The sequence below is a fragment of the Chelonoidis abingdonii genome, chromosome 20 (assembly GCF_003597395.2).
Source record: "Chelonoidis abingdonii isolate Lonesome George chromosome 20, CheloAbing_2.0, whole genome shotgun sequence".
Taxonomy (NCBI): domain Eukaryota; kingdom Metazoa; phylum Chordata; order Testudines; family Testudinidae; genus Chelonoidis; species Chelonoidis abingdonii.
In genome coordinates, this window is record NC_133788.1 from 14,156,947 (window position 1) to 14,183,860 (window position 26,914).

At 42.4% G+C, this 26,914-nt stretch overlaps 1 protein-coding gene across 7 annotated transcripts in view; it reads right to left on the reverse strand.

The window, feature by feature from the left end:
• Positions 1–26,914, reverse strand: part of RAP1GAP2 (RAP1 GTPase activating protein 2) — a 247,948-nt gene that overhangs the window by 79,256 nt on the left and 141,778 nt on the right. The gene's annotated exons all lie outside the window — the stretch shown is intronic.

Sequence of the window (26,914 nt, forward strand, 5' to 3'; positions counted from 1 at the left end):
TGTCTGCCGTTGCTTTCACGGAGGAAGGAATGAGTGACGACATTTACCCAGAATCACCCTCGACACTGTTTTTGCACCATCATGCATTGGGATCTCAACCCAGAATTCCAATGGGCGGGGGAGACTGCGGGAACTATGGGATAGCTACCCACAGTGCAACGCTCAGAAATCGACGCTAGCCTTGGTACATGGATGCACACCACCGAATTATTGTGCTTTGTGTGGCCGCGTGCCTTTGACTTTATACAATCTGTTTTATAAAACTGGTTTATGTAAAATCGGAATAATCCTGTAGTGCAGACGTACCCTGAGACGCAAACAGGTTTTGCAGAGGAGTTTTCAAATGCCCACGGCTCTCTGTCCAGTGTTGTTGTATAAACATAGGGGTTGCCAGATAGGATCAAACCTGTGCTCTGTATACTGCAGTATCTCATCTCCAACAGTGGCCAGCACTAGATGTTTTAGAGAAAGATGTAAGAACCCCCACAGGAGGCAGATGTGGAACAAACTGCCCCCAGTGAACAGGGACGGGTCTGTAGTTCATGTGTGGCAACGAAAACCAGTTAAATACTATTGGTCTCACTATTGTATGTTGGTGCTAGAACAGGTACAATTTTAACAGCAAGTAAAATGACCCCTGGTCTTACTAAAGGCTTGTCTACACTTACTGGGGATCAATGAGCAGCAAGCAATGCATCAGTGGTCGATTTAGCAGGTCTAGTGAAGACCCACTAAATTGACCGCAGATCGCTCTCCCGTCAACATTGCGTAGTGTGAACCCCATGGTAAGTAGGTCTAAGCTACATTGATTTGAGTTACGCTATTCACGTAACTCAAACTGCATAGCTTAGATCGAACTTCCCCTGTAGTATAGACAAGGCCTAGGTCTCACCTTGCAGTCTTTAGGCCACAGAACTCCTCAGGCCCGTTACACCTTTGCCCTGCACCTCTGTGCAATCATTTACACCAGTGCAAAAGGAACGCAAAAAGCTACTGATTTAGAATAGGAACATTTTGCATCCATATTGCACTATAAAAATGATTACACACATGGTACAAACAGCACTGCTGAATTCAGTTCCCAGGGTTTAACTTTCAGAGATTCAAAGCACCCACCACCCCAAACTGAAGTCAACAGCAGAGCAGGCCAGAAAACCTATGTCAAAACTTTTTTTAAAAAAACTGAAAATACAATTTTTTGTCAAAATCAGATTCTGAAGACCAGGTCAATTTTGACCATGCCTTGTTCTTGAAAAAAAAAAGACAAAAAATGAAAAATCAAAACTTGTGTTATGATTTCAGAAAATACAGCAATTTTCTTTCAAAACTTCTTTCGAACCTGTGGAATTTTATTTTATGGATGTTCTCATTTTTATGATTTTTGCATTTATTTATATTTACATTTTTCTTATTTTATTTTTCTTATTTTTACATTATTTCATAATAATATGACATAGCTGACATGTTTTATTTTATTTTTAAAATCATTATGGGCAACTGCTACTTAGGATGCTTCTATCTGCACTATCTTCTTTTCTAGATCAAAGTGTCTCCTGTTTGTGTCATAATGAAACAGTTTGACACTGCTGTGGGAGATGTGTTTGCCCAAAGACTCCAGGAGCAGAATTTCAGGCTGTGCAGCAATGTGGGATTCTTGAAAAGAAAGGTGCTGTGTAAATGTAAGGTATTACGGGCCAGATCTTCAAGTGGATGTAAACCAAGGCAGGTCCACTGACACCAGGGAAGCTTTGATGTTTTACACTCACTGAGTATCTGGCTCTACTTCTCATTGGGTCTGTCTTTAGTTTTTCATAAAATCTAACTATTAAAGAGGGCCATAACAACACTGCTTTAACCAGAGGATTTCAAAACACTTTACATACATTAATTAAGCCTCACAAGCTCCCTGTGATGTAGATGAATCTCCTTGTCCTTACTTCATAGATACATAAATGGAGACATTAAAGATGGGCAACCGCTCTATCTATAAGCAAAGGCCAGTGTGAACCTTCACCTCAAACCGCCCCATGAAAGAGGGAGGTGGTGTGCCATAGTGGATAGAGCCCAGGAGTGAGACTCAGGAAAGCTGATTCTATTCCCAGCTCTGACACTGGCCTGCTGGGTGACTTTTGGCACGTCCCTTTACAACTCTGTGCCTTAGTTTTCCCATCTGTAAAATGGGGATAACGATGCTTGCTAGTTCGTAAAGCACTTTACAATCCACTGATGAATAGCAACTGTAAGAGGTGGGTACTATTAAAACTTTTAGAGATTCCAAAATATCAACTTCACCTTTGTATTAGGTGATTTCTTGTGCTGAGCAGTACCTCATTCTGTGGGTAGTTCCATCACCTTCAATGTAAGTGCAGCAGAATCAGGTGCTAAGTGATTTTCCCCATGTGAACACGAAGTCCGTGGCAGAGTCAAGGCTTGAACACACATCTTCTCAGGCAGAGGTAGGGACCAAACTCAGATATCCTCTCTCTCAGTCCAGTATTTTAACAAGACTATCCTTCCTTGCCCTTCACTTGAGTGATGGAATTTAAAATTCCTAAAACCTTCCTCTAGGGCATTATAAGCTCTCTCCAAACTTGAGTAAAAATAAAACAAAAAGAAAAGTTTATAAACACAAAGAGGAAAATGTGTGATGAGAACAAAGCGGTAACCCTTCTCCACAAAGCAGGCCATAATAAACGCATCTAAAGAAGTCCATAAAATGCTCTTTCAATTTAATTTGGAAGACAACATGCCTTTTGTTTTTATGAACATGTGGCATTCCTGAAGCTTCCTGGCATGCCAGCAAAAAAAAAAAAAAAAAATCAAATCAGACCACCACCTGCAACTTGCTAACAAATTGAATGCACTCGTACAGTACATCTCTTCCAAGATCCAGTGACATTGATTACAATGCATAATTTAGACCAGACTCTGGAATTGTCACTTTCATAGACTCATAGGTCAGAAGGGACCAATATGATCATCTAGTCAACCTCGCACAAAGCAGGCCACAGAACCTCATTCACTTCTATAACAAACCTACCTATGTCCGAGTTACTGAAGTCTTCAAATTGTGGTTGAACGACTCAAGCTGCAGAGAATCCACCAGAAAGTGACCCATGCCCACGCTGCAGAGGAAGGCGAAAAACTCCAGGCCTCTGCAATCTGCCTGGAGAAAATCCTTCCGGACCCAAATATGGCGATCAGCTAAACCCGAGCAGGTGGAGACTCACCACCAGCACTCAGGAAAGGATCTCTGCGGTAACTCAGATCCCATCCCATCCAACATCCATCACACCATTGGGCAGACTTATCTGCTGATAATCAAAGATCAATTGCCCAAAATAAACTATCCTATCAACCACCCTTCCATAACTTATAAGCTTAGTCTTAAAGTCAGATATGTCTTTTGCCCCACTACTCCCTTGGAAGGCTGTTCCAGAACTTTCACTCTCTAATGGTAGAACCTTGTCTATTTCAAGTCTAAACTTCCTAATGGCCAGTTTGTACCCATTGTTCTTGTGTCTACATTGGTACTAAGCTAAATAATTCCTCCCTCCCTAACTCGTAATCCCCCTGATACATTTATAAAGAGCAAGCATACCCCCGCAGCTTCTTTGGCTAGGCTAAACGAGCCAAGCTCTTGAGTTTCCTTTCATAAGCAGGTTTCCATTTTCGGATATCCTAGTACCACGTCTCTGAACTGTTCAGTTTTGAATTCCATCCCTTCTACATGGGAGACCAGAACTGCACAGTATTCAGAGAGGTCTAAGGGCTTATATAACGGTACTAACACCTCCTTATCTTTGCTGGAAATACCTCGCCTGATGCATCCTAAAACTGCATTTGCTTTTTTAACGGCCATATCGCATTGGTGGCTCACAGTCATCCTGTGATCAACCAATACTTTCACTTAGGAGTAGATGAGTTTGAGATTTTTACCACATTCTGACTCACCTTTTTTAATTGTGGAATCCTTTAATCTGATTGCAAAGCAGAGTAAGTCGCTAATCGCCTTTTAATTGCGTTAATTACACATAGATACAAATTAATAATCAGCAATGAAAAAGGAACCCTCCAGTCTTGCCAGTAGGTCTGATCCTGCAGTACTTCCTTAAACAAAACTGCTTGGTGATTTCTAGGGAAATTTTGCCTAAATCACAACAGTAAGATTAAGGCCCATGGTTTGTGACAAGAGCATATCAGAATTTAAATTCATGAGAAAGGCTGAAGACTTTCAAATTTGTTTTAGGGCAGTTCACATTATTTCAAACATATGGGGCAACGTCTATATTTTTTTCCACACTGGTTTTTAACAGTAACTAACAGAAACTTAGTAACAGGTTTCTGAGTAGCAGCTGTGTTAGTCTGTATCCGCAAAAAGAACAGGAGTACTTGTGGCTCAAATAAATTAGTTAGTCTCCAAGGTGCCACAAGTACTCCTGTTCTTTTTGCAGAAACTTAGTACTTAAGTTTAAAGAACTGTTGAAGTCCAAACTTAAGGATATTGCAGGATGTCGCCATATTTGTCACAGTAACCTGTGAATTTGCTCAGCGCTCACTTAATTGTATAGCTGGTGATGTGTGCTTCCGTGTTGACTGGAGCATGCCATAGGAGCAATTCCAAAAGCCATCAAGTGCACTTTCCTCTCCTTCTAAAAGACAGGACAGTTAACGGAGTCCTTATATATATGGAAAAACTTCCAACTGCTTAAGAAAAGGCAAAACAAGGCCCCATTGTACTGACTGCTATAGGGGATTCCTAAGTGCAGTTGTGGTTGTGTATCCCAACCATTCAGACAATATCTCACTAGCCTAGGTAAACATCCTGCTAATATGGAGACAGGTAAGCGAAGAAGGCCATCTTTTTCAGACACACAGCAGATGAGAATCTTGGAAATGTGTACTTAAAAAAACAGTGCACGCAGTACAAGCTTTTATAGTCCCATCAAGATTTGATTGGGCCTATTAATGTCCTAGTACAAAGTACAAACATTTATTGCTGATGTATCACATTGCCTGTGGTAAAACTCTCAAATCTAAATAAAACGCGGCTTTACTTTGGTATGCATGTCTTTAGCAAAGCCTTCTGGAGAGCCATAGGAAGCAAACAGAAAATTAAGAGTGTGAACTATAAAGACGTGCAAGGCAAATGGGATAGAATTTCACACAAGTTAATATGTTACCAGAGGAAGCGTGTCTGTGGGTAAATATAACCAGTCTTAAAAGACACAGAGCCCTCACGTCAACCTATCACTAGGCTTGGACTATATATGAATCAAGGAGAAAGGATGGTCTTGCGCCTAAGGCACTGGACTTTGAAGCTGGGCAAACAACAGATTTTTTTTGGCTCACTGGCAATTCAACAAAATTGGAAAAAAAATTATTTGGGGTCGAAGGAAATGTCTCATTGGACTCAAAGCGAAACATTTCATTTCAATTCTAAACATTTTTAAATGGTTTTGAGAGTTTCCATATAAAATTAATATTCAAAACAAGGCATTTTGAACCAAAAACCTGAAATATTTCATGTAGAAAATGTCAGAACAAAACATTTCATTTTTTTCCCCTAAATAAACAATTTGGCAAAACTGACACACATTTGTGAAATGTTTCGATGACAATGAATCTGCATTTCTCATTAGAAAAACTTTTAGCCAAAAAATGTTCACCAGCTCCACTGGACTTGAGCTCAGGAGCCTGGATTTAGTTCCTGGCTCCCTATAAGACCTTTGACAAGCCTCTGTGACTCACTTCTCCATCTGGAAGTAATAAATAAGGATAAATAAATGAACAATAATGCTTCCTTTGCCTGTCTTGCCTATCTAGGGACCATCTCTTGCAATGTGTACTTAATGCGCCTAGCACAAAAGGATTTTGATCTTGTTTGGAGTCTCTGGGCACTCCTGCTGGACAAATAATAAATAATACAATAATCCCATAAAGCCTATTATTCAAATGGCTGCAATATTTTAAAACTAAATTAGTGCCTGGATTTGGTTTGCACCTCTAACTTAAGGCAAGATTTGCGGGGTAAAGTACTGGTAGGAACGGAAGACAAACAGTCAAACAAAACAGAGTCCCATTCAATTACATCACATGAAGGCAGACAACTAAATATTGACAAATTTTCTAAGTGCTTGTATACAAATGCAGGAAGTCTAAATACTAAGATGGGTGAACTTGAGTACCATGTATTAAATAATATTGATATAACTGGCATCACAGAAACTTGGGTGGAACAATGATAATCAATGGTAATACCAGGGTACAAAATATATAGACATGACAGGGTAGGTTGCACTGGTGGGGGAGTGGCTATAGGTGAAAGTCAGACATACAGAGAGTCAAACGTAATAAAAAGCTTAAATGAATCAAACTGAATCTCTATGCTTCAACTATAAAAACATAGGCGTAGAAATATACTACTGACCACCTAATCAGGCTGGTGAGAGTGACTGTGAAATGCTCAGGGAGATTAGAGAGCATACAAAAACCGAAAACCCAGTAATAACGGGGGATTTCAGGTATCCTCATATTGACTGGGAACATATCACTGTGACGCTGGCAGAGCAGGTGTTAGCTCATGCCAAGGCCTCACTGAACACTGACAAATGCATAACTGGAAATACAGAAGCTGGGAATGGGCGACAGGGGATGGATCGCTTTATGATTGCCTGCTCTGTTCATTCCCCCTGGGGCATCTGGCATTGGCCACTGTCAGAAAATAGGATACTGGACTAGATGGACCTTTGGTCTTACCTAGTATGGCCCTTCTTATGTTCAGTTTTGCTTACCTATTCATCAGTGTTATCCAAATAGATATTAGACGTCAAGTTAATAAGAATGTGTTTAGTGTTTAGACTTTATAAAATGTTTATAGGATGCTACATGTACTGATCTCATTTATAACCTCTATAGCCCAGGGAAGAAAGATATATAGACTGTTTGCATTGTAAACCTCTATAAAATTGTGTAATTCACCAAACAGGAAAAGCAGTATTAATTCAGGCAAAACTTGCAGGATGGCCTGTTGACGGAAAACAAGGTAGTGTCAGATCAAAGGAGAGAAGCCCTGTTGCCTACACTCCTAACTCCTTCCAGGAAGGGGCAAGCTAGGGACGAACTCATCCCATTAATTTTGGACTTTGGAGTAAAGGGGATAAAAACCCCTAACAATGAAAAACCAGATCTTTTTCATGCAACCTGGACTCTCATAGGCAAAGATTCCTAAACATAAGCAACATCCCTGTGCTGCATGGCATGGTTAACACTGAAAGATATTTTAAATTAACAGATTACTACAACTCTGTCACCCTTGGAATCACAGACTGAAACTCACTTGTGTATACATGCTTGCTTGTTTTAACCTGTAAATAACTCTTATTCCCTTTTCCTAGTTAATACACCTTTAATTAATTAATAACAGGATTGGCTGCCAGCATTGTCTTTGGTGTGAGATCTAAGGTACAAATTGACATGAGATAAGTGACTGGTCTCTTTTTGTTGGTTTGGGGGCGGGGGGGTCTTTTATCACTAAGTCCAGCTTGCCTAGGTGGCAAGATAGACTGGACTGTCTGTGACTCCATGGTAAGGCTGTCACAGTGATCTTCACCAATCTATTATAATTCTTTGAGGGGTCAACAAACGTGGATGAGGGTGATCCAATGGATGTAGTGTACTTTGACTTCCAGAAAGTCTTGACAAGGCTCTTAAGCAAAGTAGGCAGTCATGGTACAAGAATGAAAGTTGTCTCTGGATCAGTAACTGGTTAAAAGATAGGAAACAAATGGTAGGAATAAATGGTCAGTTTCCACAGTAGAGAGAGGTAAACAGCAAAATCCCCCAAAGATCTGTACTGGGACCAGTGCTGTTCAACATATGCATAAATCATTGGGGAAAAGGGGTAAATAGTGAGGTGGTGAGGTGTGCAGATGGTACAAAATCACTCAAGATCGTTAAGTCCAAAGAGGCGAAAAGGGATCTCACAAAATCAGGTGACTAGGCAACACGACAGCTGAAATTCAATGTGATAAATGCGAAGCAATGAAGATTGAGAGAACATAATCCCAACTATACATACAAAATGATGGAGTCTAAATTAGCTATTCCCACTCAAGAACGAGATCTGGTTTCAGAGAACTCTCCACACCTGCTCAATTTGCAGCAGCAGCAGTGAAATAAGCGAACAGAATGCTAGGAACCATTAGGAAAGGAATAGATAATAGGACAGAAAATATCATAATGCCACTGTATAAATCCCTGGCATGCCCACATCTTGAATAATGCATGCAGTTTTGGTCTCCACATCACAAAAAGATACATTAGAATTAGAAAAGATACACACAGCAGGGCAATGAAAATTATTACTGGTATAGAACAGCTTCCATACAAGCTGAGATTAAAAAGACTGGGACTGTTCTTAGAAAAGAGATGACTGGGGATCTGATAGAGGACTATAAAATCATGAATGGTGTGGAGAAAGTCAATAGGGAAGTGTTATTTACCCTACCACAAGAACCAGAGCTCACCTGATTAAATTAATAGGCAGTAGGTTTAAAACAAACAAAAGCAAATACTTCTTTACACAACGCAAAGTCAACCTGTGAGACTTGTTGCCCAGGGATGTTGTGAAGGCCAGAAGTATAACACGGTTCAAAAAAGAATTAGATAAGTTCATGGGGGGTGGGTCCATCAATGACTATTAGCCACAATGATCAGGGAGACCACCTCATACTCTAAGGTCCCTAAACTTTTGACTGCCAGAAGCTGGCACTGGACGACCCGGGAAGGATTACTTGATAAATCACCCTGTGCTGTTCATTCCCTCTGAAGCATTTGGTGCCAGTCACTGACAAGACAGGATACTGGGCTAGACAGACCCCATTATGGCCATTCTTGTGTTCTTATGACTTTTACTTGACTAGCCACGAGCTGATTTCTTTCTTCCAGCGAGAAGAAAAACAACATCAGCAAACTGAACCAAAGACAGTGTCGGCTCTGCTGCAACAGCTTCAGCCCTCATTTTTTTTTTTACTGTTTCTGAATGAGGAGTTGCAACAATCTATAAGTCATTCTGGGGTTGCTAAGCTAACTCAGGAGGATGCAGTCTGAAACTTCTCAACATAGGTTTCAGAATGAGGAATTCTAGAACACAGACAGTAACCCGCAGTGGGACATTTCAGCTTCAGATAAGGCTATCAGATGAAGTGACATATGGTAACACAAACCTTACTGGACTGCTTTCCAGTTGAGAAAGTCCTCATGTGCACTGTATTGACACAAGTGCTCTCATTATTTGGGAACATAATTTCTTTCTTTTTTTAAAAAATCAGGGAAGATTGGAAGGTTATCATTAGATCTTCACAGACCATTCACACTGAGACCCAAAATTATCCTAAACTCTCTTGCTTTCAGGCTTCATTACAAACTGAAAACTCACCCTTAGTTTGTCTAACATGTCTTTGAGTAAGCATGGGCTCAGTTTCCAGAAAAGGCTGGTCTGATATAAATGCAAAATGCATCATTTTCCAATACCAGGTTGAAACTTATTGGCTTTGCAGGCTGAATCTTAATTTAAGGCAGAGGGAAAAAATAAAGGAGTTGTCACTTTAAATATGTGGCATTGTAACAGGATCATCAAGATTTTACACTGCAGAACTCGTTAAGTTTATCACACACAGAGGCATGCACACTATGTGTATTTATCTCCAGAGGTATCCCTGAAGCAACATTCTTTCTCTGAAAAAAATACTAATTAAGCCATGCCAATACCTATTGCAAATGCCCATTTTGCATGTGCTCAGACCTGCTTCCTAAGAACCCTGTCTGAACCACACTAGAGTTCCACGGACTAAATTAGGAATTAGAAAAATCCTGATCCATAAGCTTCAAAAGTGATTACCTGGATGCCTTTCTCAGGTGGCGTGAAATTAGAATGATTAGAGCCACTGAGTCCCCATAGCCACATCCAGAACTTTAGAAGCCTTGGATTTAGTTATGAAAAGCCTACTGAGCACATGATCACACAAACTTATTCCAAAATTTAAATGAAGCCAGAGAATACTGTGACTGGGGACAGACATGAGAAGATGATGATGCAAGGGAATGTGGCAGAGAGAAACCTCAAAGGCATACAAGTCAAAAATTGACTATTATTATAAAATACGTATATAGTGCCATAAAATTACATGGCATCCTTGGCACAAATAGTTCTCTGTCCTGGTCAGTTTAAAATCTAAATAAGCCAAGATTTAAAAAAATACAGAATCTGCTCAAAGTTCAGTGGGGACAGAAAAAGAAAAAAGAGAGAGAAGGGGGGAGTTGTTTATAGAGAAGAACAGAGGAGAGACTGAAGAGGCGGACTTGGAGTAGAATGACTGATCATTTGTTTGATGGATTAAGTGCATGTTCCAGTTGAGGAAGCAGGATATCTACCTACCTAAATCATCACCAGTGTCTGGTCACCAAGAAGCACATAGCCAAGAGTGAAAGGAGGAGAGAAATGGATTAATAAGGCAAGAGTATAGGGAGCAAGACTGAGTGGAGACAAAATTAGGGAAGGCTGCTCACCAGAGGAAAGAATTTAACCAGACTTATTTTATTTAAGCTTTCTGTGATATTACTTCCTCCTGCCCACCTAATTGATCCGCCCAGCCAAAACTACAGTGGTTAAGGTGGGGTACAGTTTTCCCTTGTGGCTCACTGATCAGATGCACAAACTGTGGCCACTTTACCATACACATCACACTTCATCTCTCTGAAGTCTGTGATGAGTCTCTCACCTGTTAGTCAATCATAGAACAACATAGAAAAGACTTGAATGAGGAGGCACTGCTATTAGATATATTTTCCCGAGCACTGCCCCTGTTGCAACACTTGGCTCATTCTGAGCTGCGCAGTCAGATGCCTGTGTTATTGCCTGATTTTTTTAGTAGGAATGGTAAACGCAGAGCAGCTCAGAATTTCCTCCTGGCAAATTCATTGAAGACAAAATTTCTGTCACAGTCATCATTAAAACAAAACCAACAGCAGCAAATCATTTTTAGAACACAGGCCATATAGTAAAAAGCACAGACATTCACAACCCACCAAGCCCAGTTCAGAACTCATCAGGGAGATTCTCAAAAAGAAGGTAATTTAATTGTAGGCAGAACAAACTCTTATGAGACTGTGGGGTTCGGAATATAGAGAGACACACATGCAGAAAAAATTAAATTTAGGCCAAGTGCTCCCAACCAATTTAATACCTTTCTGCAACATTAAAGAAATTACTCCAACAATGTTTCTTCTAATGGAGGCAGAGCCACCTGATAGAAACCATTACAGCAACAAAGCTTGTCAATTTCAGCCCATGTGAGAAAAACAAACATTCTGTTCTTCACCAGGGAGAAAGGAGCTATTAAGGATATAGAAAGGGCTATGCTATGGTTTGTTGGTTTTGCAATGGTTTGCGACTCAAAGATAAGGTTTGAGATGCCAAGAGGCCCTAGTGCATGTGAAAAAGTTGCAGTTATGAGAGGCTATATAAGGCTTTCGGCTCACCCTGCTCCCAGTGTCAAGCAACCTCAAAGCAGCCACGTGCCCCCCGGTGAATTCTCTCTGGCATAGGGAGCTATGCCAGCTCTGCTCCACCACCGCTGCAAGGGGTGAATCGGGAGTACGTTGGGAGTAGGCCAGATGAGTCGGGCAGGGATCAAGTGCAGGAGGTGGTGTGGCTAAAGTGGTCCTGTACTGCACCCATTCCCCATTGTGGTTAACACACTCGGCTATGGCAGTGGAAAGGGCAACTTAGAATAGGGGAGACACAAGCCACCTCCCTTCAGTGCATCAGTGCAGGGATGAATGGATTATGTGGCCTTGCGTGGCCTCCCCTCCCACTGGACATGATCCTTGATTTCAGTGGGAGCAGGAGAGCTCTGTCTTTAACGTCAATAAGAGGAGGACCAGATTCAATGAAATCAGTGGCTAAATCCTTAGGTGCACTAGTGGTTTAACCCTCGACTTATTTTACCACAGCCTCAAACCAGGCCTATAGCTCTTCCAATGCACTTTTTAGTCTGGTTCCCAACGTGCACCATACTACACTGACTCTGCAGGCCAGGGCCTCTCAGGAACAGAGTCACCTGCCATCATGCAGAATTGTACCATGGTCCGTTTGCAAAGTGGCCACATCTACTAGTCTCTCCCCATTCGACTATGTCCCTTGTCATCTATTAATCCACGTTTCCAGCAGTGAAACCCCTGGACCCTCCTCAAAACTGGGCCCATGACCATATGCTCAGTCTAACCTACTAGGGAGTTTAGCTCATGGATAGGATTTTGCTATCTCAAAGTAATCAGTAAACTTGCCAGTGAACGCTGTGCCCAGTAGAACAACAGAGCATTTCAGGTTCCCAGTCACCTTCTGGGAAAGAAGGGAGAGAAAATTCCCTGGATCTAGTGACTACCAGATTAGATAAAATAAACAGAGTTTGGTTTAAGGAAGAGATTTAATTTCAGAAAGATTAGCCAAACCTCTGCAAATTGGTTGTAATTTCAATGTGCAAATACTAGCCCTGACTCTCTTTTCTGAGCTCACTTGGAAAAATGATCAGCCTTTCTACTCCTTCTGCAGAAATCATCACAAAGCCAGAAGAAAAAGGTCTTTCCTCCCCCCACACCTGAGTTTTTTCCCCTAGTGCAACAAAACTAGCACTTTTTCTTACTAACTGCTGGCATGTCACAAGCTTCATTAAAAAGCTGTAAAAGCAGCAGAGAATCCTGTGGCACCTTATAGACTAACAGACGTTTTGGAGCACGAGCTTTCGTGGGTGAATACCCACTTCATCAGATGCACGTAGTGGAAATTTCCAGGGGCAGGTATATATATGCTAGCAAGCAAGCTAGAGATAACGAGGTTAGTTCAATCAGGGAGGATGAGGCCCTGTTCTAGCAGTTGAGGTGTGAAAACCAAGAGAGGAGAAACTGGTTCTGTAGCTGGCAAGCCATTCACAGTCTTTGTTCAATCCTGAGCTGATAGTGTCAAATTTGCAGATGAACTGAAGCTCAGCAGGTCGCTAAGCTATGATGGGTGAAGCTTCAAGAGCAACAAAAGTCACATTTTGAACCTGTTTATAACTGAAAATATATCTCCTTCACAGAAGGAAAATCCCCTCGAGGGTCCCTGGACTACTAGACAGATAATGTGGTATGTGTGTATATATTACAAACAGCAGCAGCCATCAGAAATGAGGAGCGTCTGAAGAGGTCATCCAGGGCATTATTTTCCATTGTTTTATTTACTCTTGCTTTCAGAGGCAGCTCTGGGAAGGCAAAAGGTGCAAGTGACACAAAAAGCTGATATTGTCATGGATTCTCTGCAGGTCAGCCTAATATATACAGGGTGCTGTCCTCCAAAATAACGCCCCCCACCCCCCGCCCTCCACCAAAGCTGCTGTAAATTAAGATAGCTTTTCTGAAGTCAATGGATCTACTCCAATCTATACCAGCTCCGGATGTAGCCTCTAAAAATATCCCTGCTGGGTGACGGCTGTGTATACAGCTGAACAGTGGATTGCAGGGAAAGAGGAGAAACATTGACCCAGAATGGAACGGACCCAGAATCTAAATCAGCCTAACACATTTAGTTCACTGGGTCAAGATACTGAGAATCCCCTTGGCAAACTACAGTATCTTGGGCAACAAAGTAGAGAGTGTTTCTTCTTCTCCTTCCAAGAAAGAAAGAAAAAAAGGATTCTGAAAAAAAGAAGTGTTCATTGCATTGCTTGACAACTGCCCTAAAATAGGGTAGATTTGACACTTGGATATACTGTAAGCATTTTCTAACACGTATATTTTTTTTATCACCTAATAATTCCTGATGATTGATACTTGACAACAAAATTAAGTATCCGTATGCCAAAACTGATCACTACTGTAAAAATTAAGCACTTTGCTGTAATGATTTTGGAGTTATATGGCAAGAGATAGAGACGGGTGCAAGCCACATCCTCAGGTCCAGTCACTTTAGCCTATTGGATAGAGCACTGGACTGGGACTCAAGAGACCTATGTTGCATTCCCATCTCTGCCACTGGCCTGCTGAGTGGCCTTGGACTAGTCACTTCACCTATCACTGCATCAGTTTCTCTGTCAGTAAAATGGGAATAATGATGCTTACTTCCTTTGTAAAGTGTGCTGAGAACTACTGATGAAAAGCACCACACAAAAGCTAGGGGGTATTGTTGTTCTATCACTATGTGTTTGGTGAGATCAGAATCTGGATCTAAATTTTGCATCTCATTCCCATCTCTAATTAACAAACTAAGTGGGGGAGGCCAGGTGACCACCAGATTGGGAGTCAAAAGACCTGAGTTATCCTCCCAGCTCTGCCACTGATTTTTGTTTGTTCTTGGGCAGCTGACATCACTTCTGTGCGCCTTAGTTTCTCTATGTAGGACAATATCACCTTCCTCTGTAAAGTGCCTTGAAATCTATACTTGCAAAGCACTATCTAAATATATATACATAAGATCTTGGTGGAAGTAGACAGAGTGAATTAGTTCAAATAATATCAGTTCTTTCTTGAGCCTCACCCATTTTTTGAACCAAAGGCAAATTGAACAGTCTGGATACATTGTTTAGCTCTCATTTCCAATTACCAGCTAGCACTGTAACAAACTTGAAAAATGTGACTATAAGTCCACCTTAGACCACTGGTGGAAGTGCATGAAAACTAGTGATTGTGCTCTGTCCAGCCCAAAGTTTGCAGATGTTGGAGAATAAGATTCACACAAACTCCCATAACTGGAGAGGAAGCACTGTCTAGGTTAGAGTATAGGATCGGGAGTCAGGGGTTCTGGGTTCCAGTCTCAGCTCAGGCAAGTCACTTACGGACAGAGATGGGAAGGTACTTAGGCTCCTAACTCCCATTGATTTCAGTGGGAGTTAGACAACTAAATAGTGTTTAAAATATGGCCCTTGCTTCTGTGGTCCTCAGCTGCCATAGGCAGACAGTGGCACCATTCCGCAAAGCACAATTATTATTATCAGCATCAGCCAAGGTGAACCCAAGCTCCAGACCTTTAAAGGTTTGCTCATCATCACCGCAATCAACTGAAACTTCCTGTCCTATGAACAAGGTAAACAAAGCGGGGGTGGCTTACGCTTCATTTCCTTGGGTGACAGCATGAGTTCGGCCAGGAAATCTGCTTGATGTTCCTCTGTGTCTCTGGCAGCAAGATCAGAGAGAAGGGGAAAAAATCTGTCACTGGCACATACTTGTCTTCCTGCAACTGGTTCAGCACACTGCTCTTTGGCAACATCAAGGTTACTCATGCCTGCGTAACTGGTTTGTCCAGTCTCCATTCCTTCAGGGTCTCTTTCCAGAATGTATTGCCAAACTGTCTGTGCAGATTCTCTGGCCACTCCATTCCCTGTGTGGTTCTACTGGATTGCTGTCCAGAATTTCCCAGAATGCACTGCTACATACAGTTAAACAGAATGGTCAGTAGAGTCGGTTGACTCATGGCTGTGCTGTCGAAAAAGTTGCTGTAGGAAAACAACTCAATGTGTTTGTCGCAACCAGAGCTGATCTGGAAATTTTTATGTGCAAAAATGATGTTTCAACAAAACCAACATTTTTCATTAAACCATATCAATTTTGACAAAATTTTGTTTAAAGAAAATGAACAAGAATTTTGATTTTTTTTTATTTTAAATCTTTTCATTTCAAAAATTTTATTTTATATTAAGAAATTTATAAATGGACAAAACCTAAACAAAATGTTTCAATAGATGCAAAACAACAATTTTTTGGAATTCTATTTCATGGAGGGAAAATGGAATTTTGGCTTTGTTTCCCAATTGAGACAAAAAAAATTATAAATTTTCCACGGGATGGAAAATCTGTTTCCCAGACACCTCCAGTCATAACTGCATTGAGTGAGAGTGTCATGAACCTAACTAAACCATAGTAAGACAGGGCCTAAGATGAAAAGCATTGTAACTGTAATGCAGGTGGTAGCCAAGTGTATTAATGAGCAGATATGAGGGGGGAAATATGGAAGAAATCCCACCAGTTCAGCTGAGTTCCACACTAATCCTTGACATTCTGATTGAATAGCAGATCTCAAACATTGCAACAACAGTCTATGACTATTCAATGGAATTTTTAAATTAATTTCCTTCTGCTACACGTATTGCCCCTTTTATCTCCCTCTCTGCAAAGATCTGAGTTATTATTTTACTAACATAAACATTCACAATAAACTAATGTCAAAATTCACACTGGAAGCACTTTGCAAGCTTAGCCATTTAAAGAACAGGGGGAAAATACCACATGATGGTCAGTCCCTCTCTGCCACACGAAGGGAAGGGTCAAGAAGTGAATTTGTGGATGACGCTTCAGCTCCAAGGAGGCCACCTGAAATTGAGGGGAGGGATAGCTCAGTAGTTTGAGCATTAGCCTGCTAAACCCAAGATTGTGAGTTCAATCCTTGAGAGGCCATTTAGGGATCTGGGGCAAAAATCCATCTGGGGAATGGTCCTGCTTTGAGCAATGGGTTGGATTAGATGACCTCCTGAGGTCTGATATGCTATGATTTATCTCACCAATCACAAGGAAGCAACACTTTGCAAATTTCAAATATATGCTATGACACCAGAGAGTAAAAGATGTCAGTCAAATGAGGTTGACCCACAAATAAATGTAACAAAATCATGATCTGTTTCTGGATATGTGTCAAGAAAGAAAAGAGGCCAAATTAAACACAATTATAGGCTGTGGATTATTCCCTGCTCTAATTACCGGTAAGATTGGATTTAACGTAAAGCTTCCCTTTTGCTATGCCATATATTAAGGGCCCAGTTCAACTCTCACTGAAGTCAACGGGCTGTTTCCACTGACTGCACTGGCAGTTGAATTGGGTCAGAAACTGTCAATTTCAGTACTATAAAGTGTAGGGTGGAACTGAGGCAGCTGCAGACTCTGAAAAACAGACCACCCTTATCCAAAACTCTGAATAACTCAGTTCAGTGCCAGAGATGGTCAGACACATTATTTCATTTTCTGGGAATATTTTAGAAGAAATTTAAGTTTTCAATGAAAATCTGTACAGAAGTTTTTGAGTTTTCAACACTTAAAAATTGTTTTAGACAATTTAAAACGTGCTTGTTGGAAGCCAAAGAAAATGTTTGTTTTGTTCTATTGACAAAAACCTGAAAATATTGATCAAAAGTAGGTACTTCCCACTGAAAATGTATTACATCAAAAAGTGATTATTTGGAGGGTGGTGTGGTGGGGGGGATGTGGATACTTTTCTGCCCACCAGCTGTTGTAACATTTCACAGTTAATTCTGGCTCAGTGCCCATACCTTGAACCTGCAGGGAGGTTCACACTGGCGAACCCTGTGACTCTAGAAAGCTCATTCCAGCGCTGGAGCCTTTATTTGTATAGTGTCTAGCACAATGCGGCCCTGATCCCATCCAGGCACTATCATAGTATACTTACTAAATAACAACATTAGCGTTGCCATATTTTGCTTGGTTTTAACTCAAGCTTTCCAATGGAATTTTACCAATAGGGTGACCAGATGTCCCGATATTTGGGGATTTGTCTTATTTAGGCACCTGTTACCCCCCACCCCATCCCGATTTTTCACACTTGCTGTCTGGTCACTCTATTTACCAATGACAAATTATTTTAGTCCTTTTGCAGCAAAACTTCTGCAAAATTAGATTATTGCCCCCAAACAGCAAGAATTCAGTTCCCTGCCCCTTGTAAAGGAAACGTTGATGGAAAAGGAGAACTAAGGACAGCTTTCAGAAACCTTGAGTATCCATCAAGATTCTTTTGTGCATGTTGTTCTTATCTTCAGCTACTTGATTGTGTTTTTGCTCTTGAATCAGTCACCCATTGAGCAGCCAGTTAGGCGCCTGCATGACAATTCTGCAGATATATTTACTCCTGTCCAAATGAACGGTCATGCTTGTGAAAGGTAGTGCCTAGAGACTGAAAGCTTCTTTTCACCTGCAGAACAGGGAGTGGGCAAAGCCCCCCATCAGGAACTTCCCCCATGTCACCCCAGCAAATTGCCTATCCCCTATTCGGAGGGAGTGCGTGTAGTCTCATTGCAAAGTTACAGCTTGCCCTCTTGACTGATGCTATTGGAAGGCGCGTAGTTCACTTCGCTTGGCCTGACTGATAGATAACGCACCTGGGGTTGAACCAGGGACCTCCAGAGTACAAGCTCAAGCTGCTACGGCGTTAACTTAAGTACCAAGGTTCTGCCGCTGGAGCTGTATAACCTCTGTGGATCGGGCACAGAAAAGGATCTGTGCCACACACTCACAGTGGGGTATACTGAGCTTGTGAAAGAAAGGGTGACTTTGGGTACATCTACACTGCAAATCCAAAATGTGCAGCAAGTGTCAGAGCCCAGGTCACAGACTCGGGCTTGCGGCACTTGTGCTGTGGGGCTAAAAAGAGCAGTGTAGAGGTTCCTGCTGGGCGTGGAGCCTGGTCTTTGAGATGAGACCCTCCCTTTCGCTGGGTTTCAGAGCCTGTACTCCAGCCTAAGCAGGAACTTTACACTACTATTTTTAGCCTTGTAGCATGAGCCTGAATCATTGTCCCAGGCTCTGAGACTTGCCGCCAGGGGAAGGGGGCATTCTGCAGTGTAGATTGTCCCAGGGATGGTGCTTTTGGGGATATATACACTTGTCTGCTGGGATCTAGACTGAGGCCACAAGCTGATAGACCTCTGAGCAGCCAGCAGATGGTCACTTTTGTCAATTACTCAAGCCACGTGAGATCTAAAAAACTTCTCTAGGACCCTGGTTTGACGTGAAACTGTATTCTAAGAGTGTTTGATGCCTCTGCACTTTGCTTTGAAGAACAGTTGGGGGCGGGGCAGGGAAATGATGCTAACCCCCCACTCATAATCTGACATGTTAAACCATCAGTTCTCAACCAGCAGTACGCGTTCCCCTGCGGAACATCAACTCATCTAGATATTTGCCTAGTTTTACAACAAGCTACATAAAAAGTGCTGTCAAAGTCAGTACAAACTAAAATTTCATACAGACAATGACGTGTTTATATGTTTTTATGTACTATACACTGACATGTAAATACCATATTTATATTCCAATCAATTTATTTTATAATTATATGATAAAAAGAAGAAAGTCGGCAATTTTTCAGTAACAGTATGCGGTGACACTTTTGTATTTCTATATCTGATTTTGTAAGCAAGTAGTTTTTAAGTGAGGTGAAACTTGGGGTAAGTAAGACAAATCAGACTCCTGAAAGGGGTACAGCAGTCTGGAAAGGTTGAGAACCACTGTGTTAAACACTCTCTGATCAGGAGTAGCATGAAGCCAAAAACAGGAGCAAGACTGAATTCTCTCTCTCCTTTAACTAACTACCAAGCTTCACTTTCTCCTTCAGCTGCTTTAATTCTTAGCTCTCCTCTGCATTTTTCAGACTGCTGGGTGTCAATATAAAAATTACTTACTTTGCTTCATGCTCAGGGAACATAAACAAATAGATCTGTTTACAATTGGTTATAAATTTAACCAACAGAGGTCACTCTCCAGAAGTAAGCTGGGCTCTCTGCAGAGCAAAGAAACCATATATCTTCATTGTCCTGGTAGCAGCTCAGCATGTTGTTTTGATCTTCATGCCTGGTTGACCTCTTTCAGCTGAATCGCTTTAGTTAAACAACAGTTTGGCAAACTGGCATGTGAATATGTTATTTTGCCACAAAAAAATAAATATCCCGGAAGAGGTTTTTAAATGGCCTTTTCTTATTTTCAAAGGGTGAAATCTTCCCCTCTACAGAGGAAGAAATACAAAGTTTAGACACCACTAAGTCCTTAAAATGACGCTAACGTAGGACTTACTGTTGCAAGATTCTAACTTTCTGCTCAGTGGTGAATTTCACTCCATGTATCTGGATGAGGACAAGTTACCATAACAATAGGAGGGATGGGTCACGTGATTGTGTTTTCCATGCTGTAGCTATCCTATACAGAGCATCACTTTTTTATAGTATGTTTCATCTCCAGACTATCTTAACATTAAGTAATTTCCACAACACCCTCACATTAGGTCAGTGTTACCATCATCCTCCTTTTTACAGACAGGGAAGCAAAAGGGTGAACTTACTTGCCCACAGCTACAGAAGGAGCCTGCATCAGAGCCAACGTTAAAACTCAGGAGTGCCTTGCTTTCAGTATATTCAGACCATTAGACCATGCTGTCTTTTCCTGTATGTGTGGCACATTCTCAAAAGGGCTCAGCACCCAGAATTGGGGATGGATTTCTAAAGAGCTCAGCTCCCGTGTAGGCATCTGAATAAGGGACAGATTTTCAGCACTCAAAGGACACTTCTTTATTGAAAATCTGGCTACTTCTTTAGGTGCCTGAATGGGAACCAAGCTTTTTTAAACCTCTGGCCCTGGTTGCAGATGCTGAGCCAGCTCCAGCCATATAGGGCCCAGTTCAACAGCATTTATATCTATGCTTATTGTTTCAATTAAAGGAAACGAAATAATGGGGGCTAGATTGTAGTATTTATGTTACAGCCCTGCGCAGGGAGCATGCAGAGCCATTCTGCCCCCAGGAAGAGCTCCAAGGATGTTAGGCCTTGGGCAGGCATAATCTCCCCCAGACTCTTCAGTGCCCACCACTGTACATGTACAAGCACATGCTGCGCCATCCGTAACAAACAGAGCATTTTGGAGGTGTCATTAGCTTCCTAGTGCTCCCCAAATGAAAGAGATTGCTATTGGGCCTTGCATGGTTAGGGGAAGGTTTCCTGTATGGCTCCTTCCTCCCCTCTTGCATGACCATCTCCATGTGACACTTTAGATCAGGCCTCAACCATCTTGTGTTAAAGTGACTGGTAGGGCTCAGCGCTTGCCACTTAAGAAATTTTTGTGCCTGGTTGAGAAAAGAACTGCATCTGCACCAGTGAGCTCCCCTCACGCGCCTAATCCTCTCCCCCGTCATTCCACCAAGCTAGTGTCTTTCCATATTGTTTGGAACACCAGAATGCCTCTTCCCCTCCCCAACCCTGCTCTCACTCAAAAGGAACAAAAGAGCCTCTCTGCCATTTTGTTCGACCTTCCTTGGCCAGCTGGAGCCTGGGAACCTAAATCTGTGCAAACACTCCGTTCTCCCAAACTAAATGCTGGTTACTCATTAAACAGCTTGATGACACATCCAGGTCATAATTATTGATGAATGGTTTCCCTCCGCTTCCCTGGCTTTAGAAAAACATATATCAACTGATTTTTTTTAAAAAATGGCATGTTTACAATGCAGCTCGGTGCTAGGGATGCTAGGGATGTGAACATCATTTTAATGAGCCAGGCTGCCAAAGGCGAGAGAACAAGAAGATGGTTCTGTCTCTTAACTCAGTGGCCTCTGGAAAAACTAAAGAGAAGCCAGATTATCCCACATCTATCTACTGTGGGGTTCTTACAGCTTCCTCTAAAGTATCTGGTGACGGCCACTGCCTGTGGCAGGATATTGGGCTAAATGAACCCTGGGTCTGATCTTTAGATTGTAAGCTCTTTGGAGCAGGGATCATCTTTTGTTTTGTGTTTGTACAGCACCTAGCACAAATTGTGATCCTGGTCCATGACTGGCACTCCTAAGCGCTAATGCAATACAATTAGTAAACACATAAATAATCACCCAATATGGAAATTCCTATGTCCCTAGTACCACAATCTTCCATAGAGAATGTTATTGGTACTTTCTATGTACATATTATCTATGTACTTATATGACTCCCATTACATAGTATCCGAGCATACCACAGTCTTTAATGTAGTAATCCCTGTCACACCCCCGCAAGGCAGGGCAGTGCAGGAACTGAGAGACAGAGAGTTTAAGTGACTTGCCAAAGGTCGCATAGGCAGTCTGTGGCAGAGCAGGGACTTGAATTCAGGTCTCCCGAGCCCTAGCTTAGTACCCTAAACACTGAAACATCTTTCTTCTCATCTTTATGATCTCTAACCACTTTTCTACTGATTCATTCTCAAGACTCTGGGGAGGTGCTATTACACCCATTTCATAGGCCTGGTCTATGCTACGCATTTAAATCGATTTAAACAGCGTTAAATTGATTTAACGCTGTACCCGTCCACACTACAACGCTCTTTATATCGATATAAAGGGCTCTTTAAATCGATTTCTGTACTCCTCCCCAACGAGAGGAGTAGTGCTAAAATCGATATAAACATATCGGATTAGGGTTAGTGTGGCCGCAAATCGACCGTATATTGGCCTCCAGGCAGGTTATCCCACAGTGCACCCTGACGCTCCTGTGAGCATCTGAACTCAGATGCGTGCGGCAGGGAAAAAAAACAAAGGGAAAAAGCCCCCTTTTTGAAACTATTTTGGGAAAACTACATTTCCGTTTGCCCACCTGGAGCTCTGATCAGCAAGTTGGCAAATGTACGTCCCAAATCCAAAAAGCAGGCTCCAAGCATGGGACCGTAACGGGAGATAGTGGATCTGGACTCAAACTGATATGGGGAGAACAAATCATGTTCTAGCAGAGCTCCGTTACAAGAAGACGAAATGCCAAATCGTTTGAAAAAAAAATCTCCAGGCTACACAGGTGCTGCATGACAAGCGTTTACAGTGAAGCCAGAGACTCAAATGGAACGCTCAATGGAGGGAAGCGAGGGACGTGGGTTTCTTGAGGAAACTCCCAAGCTATCCCACAGGCCACAGCCAGTCTCCGAAAAGTATTTGCATTCTGGCTGAGCTCCCAATGAACTGTAGGGTCAAACACATTGTCCGGCATGGTTCAGGGGAATAGCTCGTCAAATTTATTCCTCACCCCCCCCCGCACATGAAAAGAAAAGGGAAATAAATAAGTTTCTTGAACCTTCTTTCAATGTCCACCCTATGATTCTACTGAATTGCTGCTGGTAGACACGATGAGGTCAATGCAGCAGTGAAGAGCAGTAAATCCGGTCTCTTCTTCCCCTCCCCCTGGTGGCAGACAGACTGCAATATGAACTGATACCATCGTTCACCCATCCAGGCCCGTGAGTGCTCCTGGCATGAGCCTCAGGTGAAGGCTGGCCGGGCTGCGGCGCCTGAAGTAAAAATAGAATGAACTTCCCGTCAGTCCCAGTATTGGTACAGGAACGGCTGGTAACCATCTATCAATCATAGCCAAACTGGGGGCTGAGCTTCATAGCCCCCCCCTTTCTGTGTAAAAGAAAAAGATTCCTGTACTGCCTGGACTATCATCTAAGGCAGCCAGCAATGCCTGGGCTCCTCTCCCGCTGCAGCCGATTAATGTTCTGCCTGACTGATCAATAAGCCCGGAGAGCTGCCTCCCCCTTCATTATTATCTCATAAACTAAAATCTCAGTGTTTGCATTCTTTATTCCAGCAGTTCTTTATAACTCATGACACAAGCTGGCGAGGACATCATGCAACGGTAAGCCCAGGAAGGTTTGGGGAAGAGAGGGAAAGCAATAGGGGTGGGGTTGTTGCAGGGGCACCCCTGGTGAATACTGACACAGAGCAGCTGTGCGTCTCTGATTACACTGGTCCATCGTAGTACACTGGCCCCAGAATCTCAGGCAGGAACTGACTCTTATTTTTAGAAACCATAAAGGAAGTGGATTGACTCGGGGGAGTCCATTCCCAGTTTTGCTTATGCACCACTAACGTATCCCTGCCGACGCCAGCCAGGGGCACTCATGATACATACGGATCAGTACAAGAGGGGGAGAGATAACCGTCAGCTCATTGCCAGTTTACTACGGCAAGTAGACGCGGACAGAACGACTGGTAACCATCTCTGCATATCATGCAAAAGCAAATGAATGCTGCTGTGATAGCGCTGGAGTAATCGCTACCTTCCCCTGGTCTGCAGGCATCCAGTACACATACAGGTGATCTGATAAAATTAAAAAAAAAAAAAAAAAAAAAAAGCCTGAATGGGCTCCAAAGCTGAACGGGGCTCCATGGTTGCCGTGCTATGGCATCTGCCAGGGCAATCCAGGGAAAAAGGGCATGAAAGGATTGTCTGCTGTTGTTTTCCCTGAGGAAGGAATGACTGACAACATTTACCCAGAACCACCTGCAACAATGATTCAACCCAGAATTCCAAGGGGCAGGGGAGACTACAGGAACTATGGGATAGCTATGAAATAGCTACCCACAATGCAATGCTCCAGAAATAGACGCTAGCCTCGGACCATGGACGCAAACCGCCGAATTACTGTGCCTAGTGTGGCCGCGTGAAATCGAATTTATAATATCTGTTTTATAAAACCAGTTTAATGTAATTCGGAATTATCCCGTAGTGTAGATGTACCCACAGTCAAGTAAATGGAGGCACCCTTCTCACCTGGAGATAATTGCTTCAATGACTGCAGTGCAGTTACACAGATATGGCACTTGTGGGGTTCAGACTGTAGAAGATCAGAAGAACTTGCCAAATGCATCCCCTGCCTTGGGCCTGAATGATAATTTTCCCAGTGCCCCTCCTGGTTTAGGGCAGCTCTGCACTGCTCTTGGCTCAGGGATGTGCCACAAATGCCGCCTCCTAGCCTGCCATTTGCTTAAGGTCAAATGATAAGTCACTGGCAGACAGAGAAACACCCACCAGAAAGCCTGACACCCAATCCTCTGCCCTAACCACTTGGCAACACCAGGGAAGTAGTGACAGACACTCACTTTCTAAAACCAACTCCAAAGAATCAACAGGCACACCTTCCCAACACTCAGCATTGAGGACAGCTGGCAAGCAATCCCTCCTTAGTATCTTAAAATGCACTCATCTTGCATTCAGCGCTCTGAACAGGTTGTGTAATTAGTTTTCTTCTCATTAATGTCTTCCAGGCAAGCAGAAGGGCTCAACTTCAACGGAAGTGCCGGTTCTACAGGCAAGAAAGCCTGGGGATGGGGAAAAAGCCACCCACGAACAGCTGTTCCCTTGAGCTACATGCAGCTGACCTAGTTAGCACCTCTCTGCCCTCATGATAGACATAGCAAGCTTGCCTTAAAACAATCTTAAGTTGATCACATGATCCCTGCCTTAATGTGATGAGAGCAGGGAGAAATCGGGGGGGGAGGGGGAATTGCATGGCAAAAGTGTGCCAATACCTCCAGAATTCATTTCCCTGTGGCTACTGAGACTCTCAATTCTCTCCTCATTGATAATTAGTTATTCTTTTACAGCACCCAAGTGGGCCCCTGCTTGCAATCTAGTCTGAGACCAGATGGAACAAAGGGACAATAAAATAAGTAGAAGTGGGAATGTCACAGGAGGATGGGGGTGGGGAGATAACATCAATAACTCACAGCAGGCAGTGTTGCCTAGTGGACAGAACACTAGACTGCTACTCAGGAAACCTGGAGTCAATTCCTGGCTCCTCCACTGCCTTGCTGGGTTACCTTGGGCAAGTCACTTCACCGCAGTTTCCCAATCTGTAAAATGAGGAACGCCACCATCCTTTCTAAAGCACTTTGACACCCATGGATGAAAAGTGCTATATAAGAGCTAGGTCTGATTATTTTTTTAACCCTATTGAAATCAATGTCAGAATTCCCTGCAGAGCTATAGGATCCTGCTCCAATGGACAGCACAGCATCCTCGAGATATAGAGAGTTGCACAGATATGTAGATGCATACATCTAAATAATACGGATGCACAAAATGTTTTCTTATAGGCAGGCAAAATGGGTCTGAAGAAGCGGTGTGATTGAGAAGAATATACTATGAGCCAGATCCAATGGAATTACACTGCTGTAAAGCAGCAGTGAGATGGGAATCTGGCCATGTGTGTCTCTTTCTTCTGCCAAACTCAGGCTACAAGTGGTATTGCCTGAACCTTAATTAACACTACGTTACCAAAAAAAAGAACACATTGTTCTGGAAACAGTGCAAAAGAGCTAATACAAAACTGGGCATGGCCCTGAAAATATTACATTGATCACTGCAATGTAAAGAACACCATTTACAGCTTGCCTGGCAGGAGTTCTCATTGAAAACCGTGTTAAACCCTCTCACGAGGATTAGCCTGCAAGGGCTGAGAGTTACTCCACAGATCCTTCTGGGACAAATGGGATCCTATGGGAAGGCAGGTCTTCTCTTTATTTATACATCAGGGCTCATTCCTGTTATGAATATATCAAAACAAAGCAGGAGAGAAGGGCAAATTCTAGCTGAACCCAGGTGTGCTATGCAAAAGCAATGAATAATTTCTTTTATTGTTTATTTGAGGGGCTGTGGGGAAGGGGAAATTGTCAAATATCCTTTCATTTCAGGTCATCTTACAACCTAGAATTTCCAGGAAATGGCCCTTTTCACATAAAAAAAAAAAAAAACATGCAAAACTCTGAAGCTTTGGAATTTGGGGATGCACGCTGATTTGCAAAAAAAGCTCAATGTAAAATCTCAAAAGGCTACGGTCAAATTATCAGCTGCTGTTAACAGATCCAGCTCCACTGACAAACATTTAGTTTGACAAACATTTACAAACATCAAAGATTTGGCCCATTGTCATCGGGGGGTTTTTGTTGTTGTTTTTATTTGGGGAGTGGGGGGGGTACAAAAGGAAATGCCTTTTTTAGAGAGAGCGAAACTTCAAAACGCAATAGCATTGGAGGATTTTTAAACACAGGAATTGACCATTTTGACAATTTAAAACCAAAGTGCATAACCCTCCATTTTCAAGGGCTTTGCATTTTATACAATAATAATGCTTAGCTCCTACATAGCACTCAACCTTTCAAAGCATTAGTAAATTATTCTTTGGGACATCCCTGTGAGCTAGGAGTGTGTTCACATGCAAACAGACATACACGTTGCTGATTGAATTCAATGGGTGTTGGGTTAGGGTGGGCCATGTTTCCATTCCACTAACTGGTGCTGGCTGGTGGTGATTG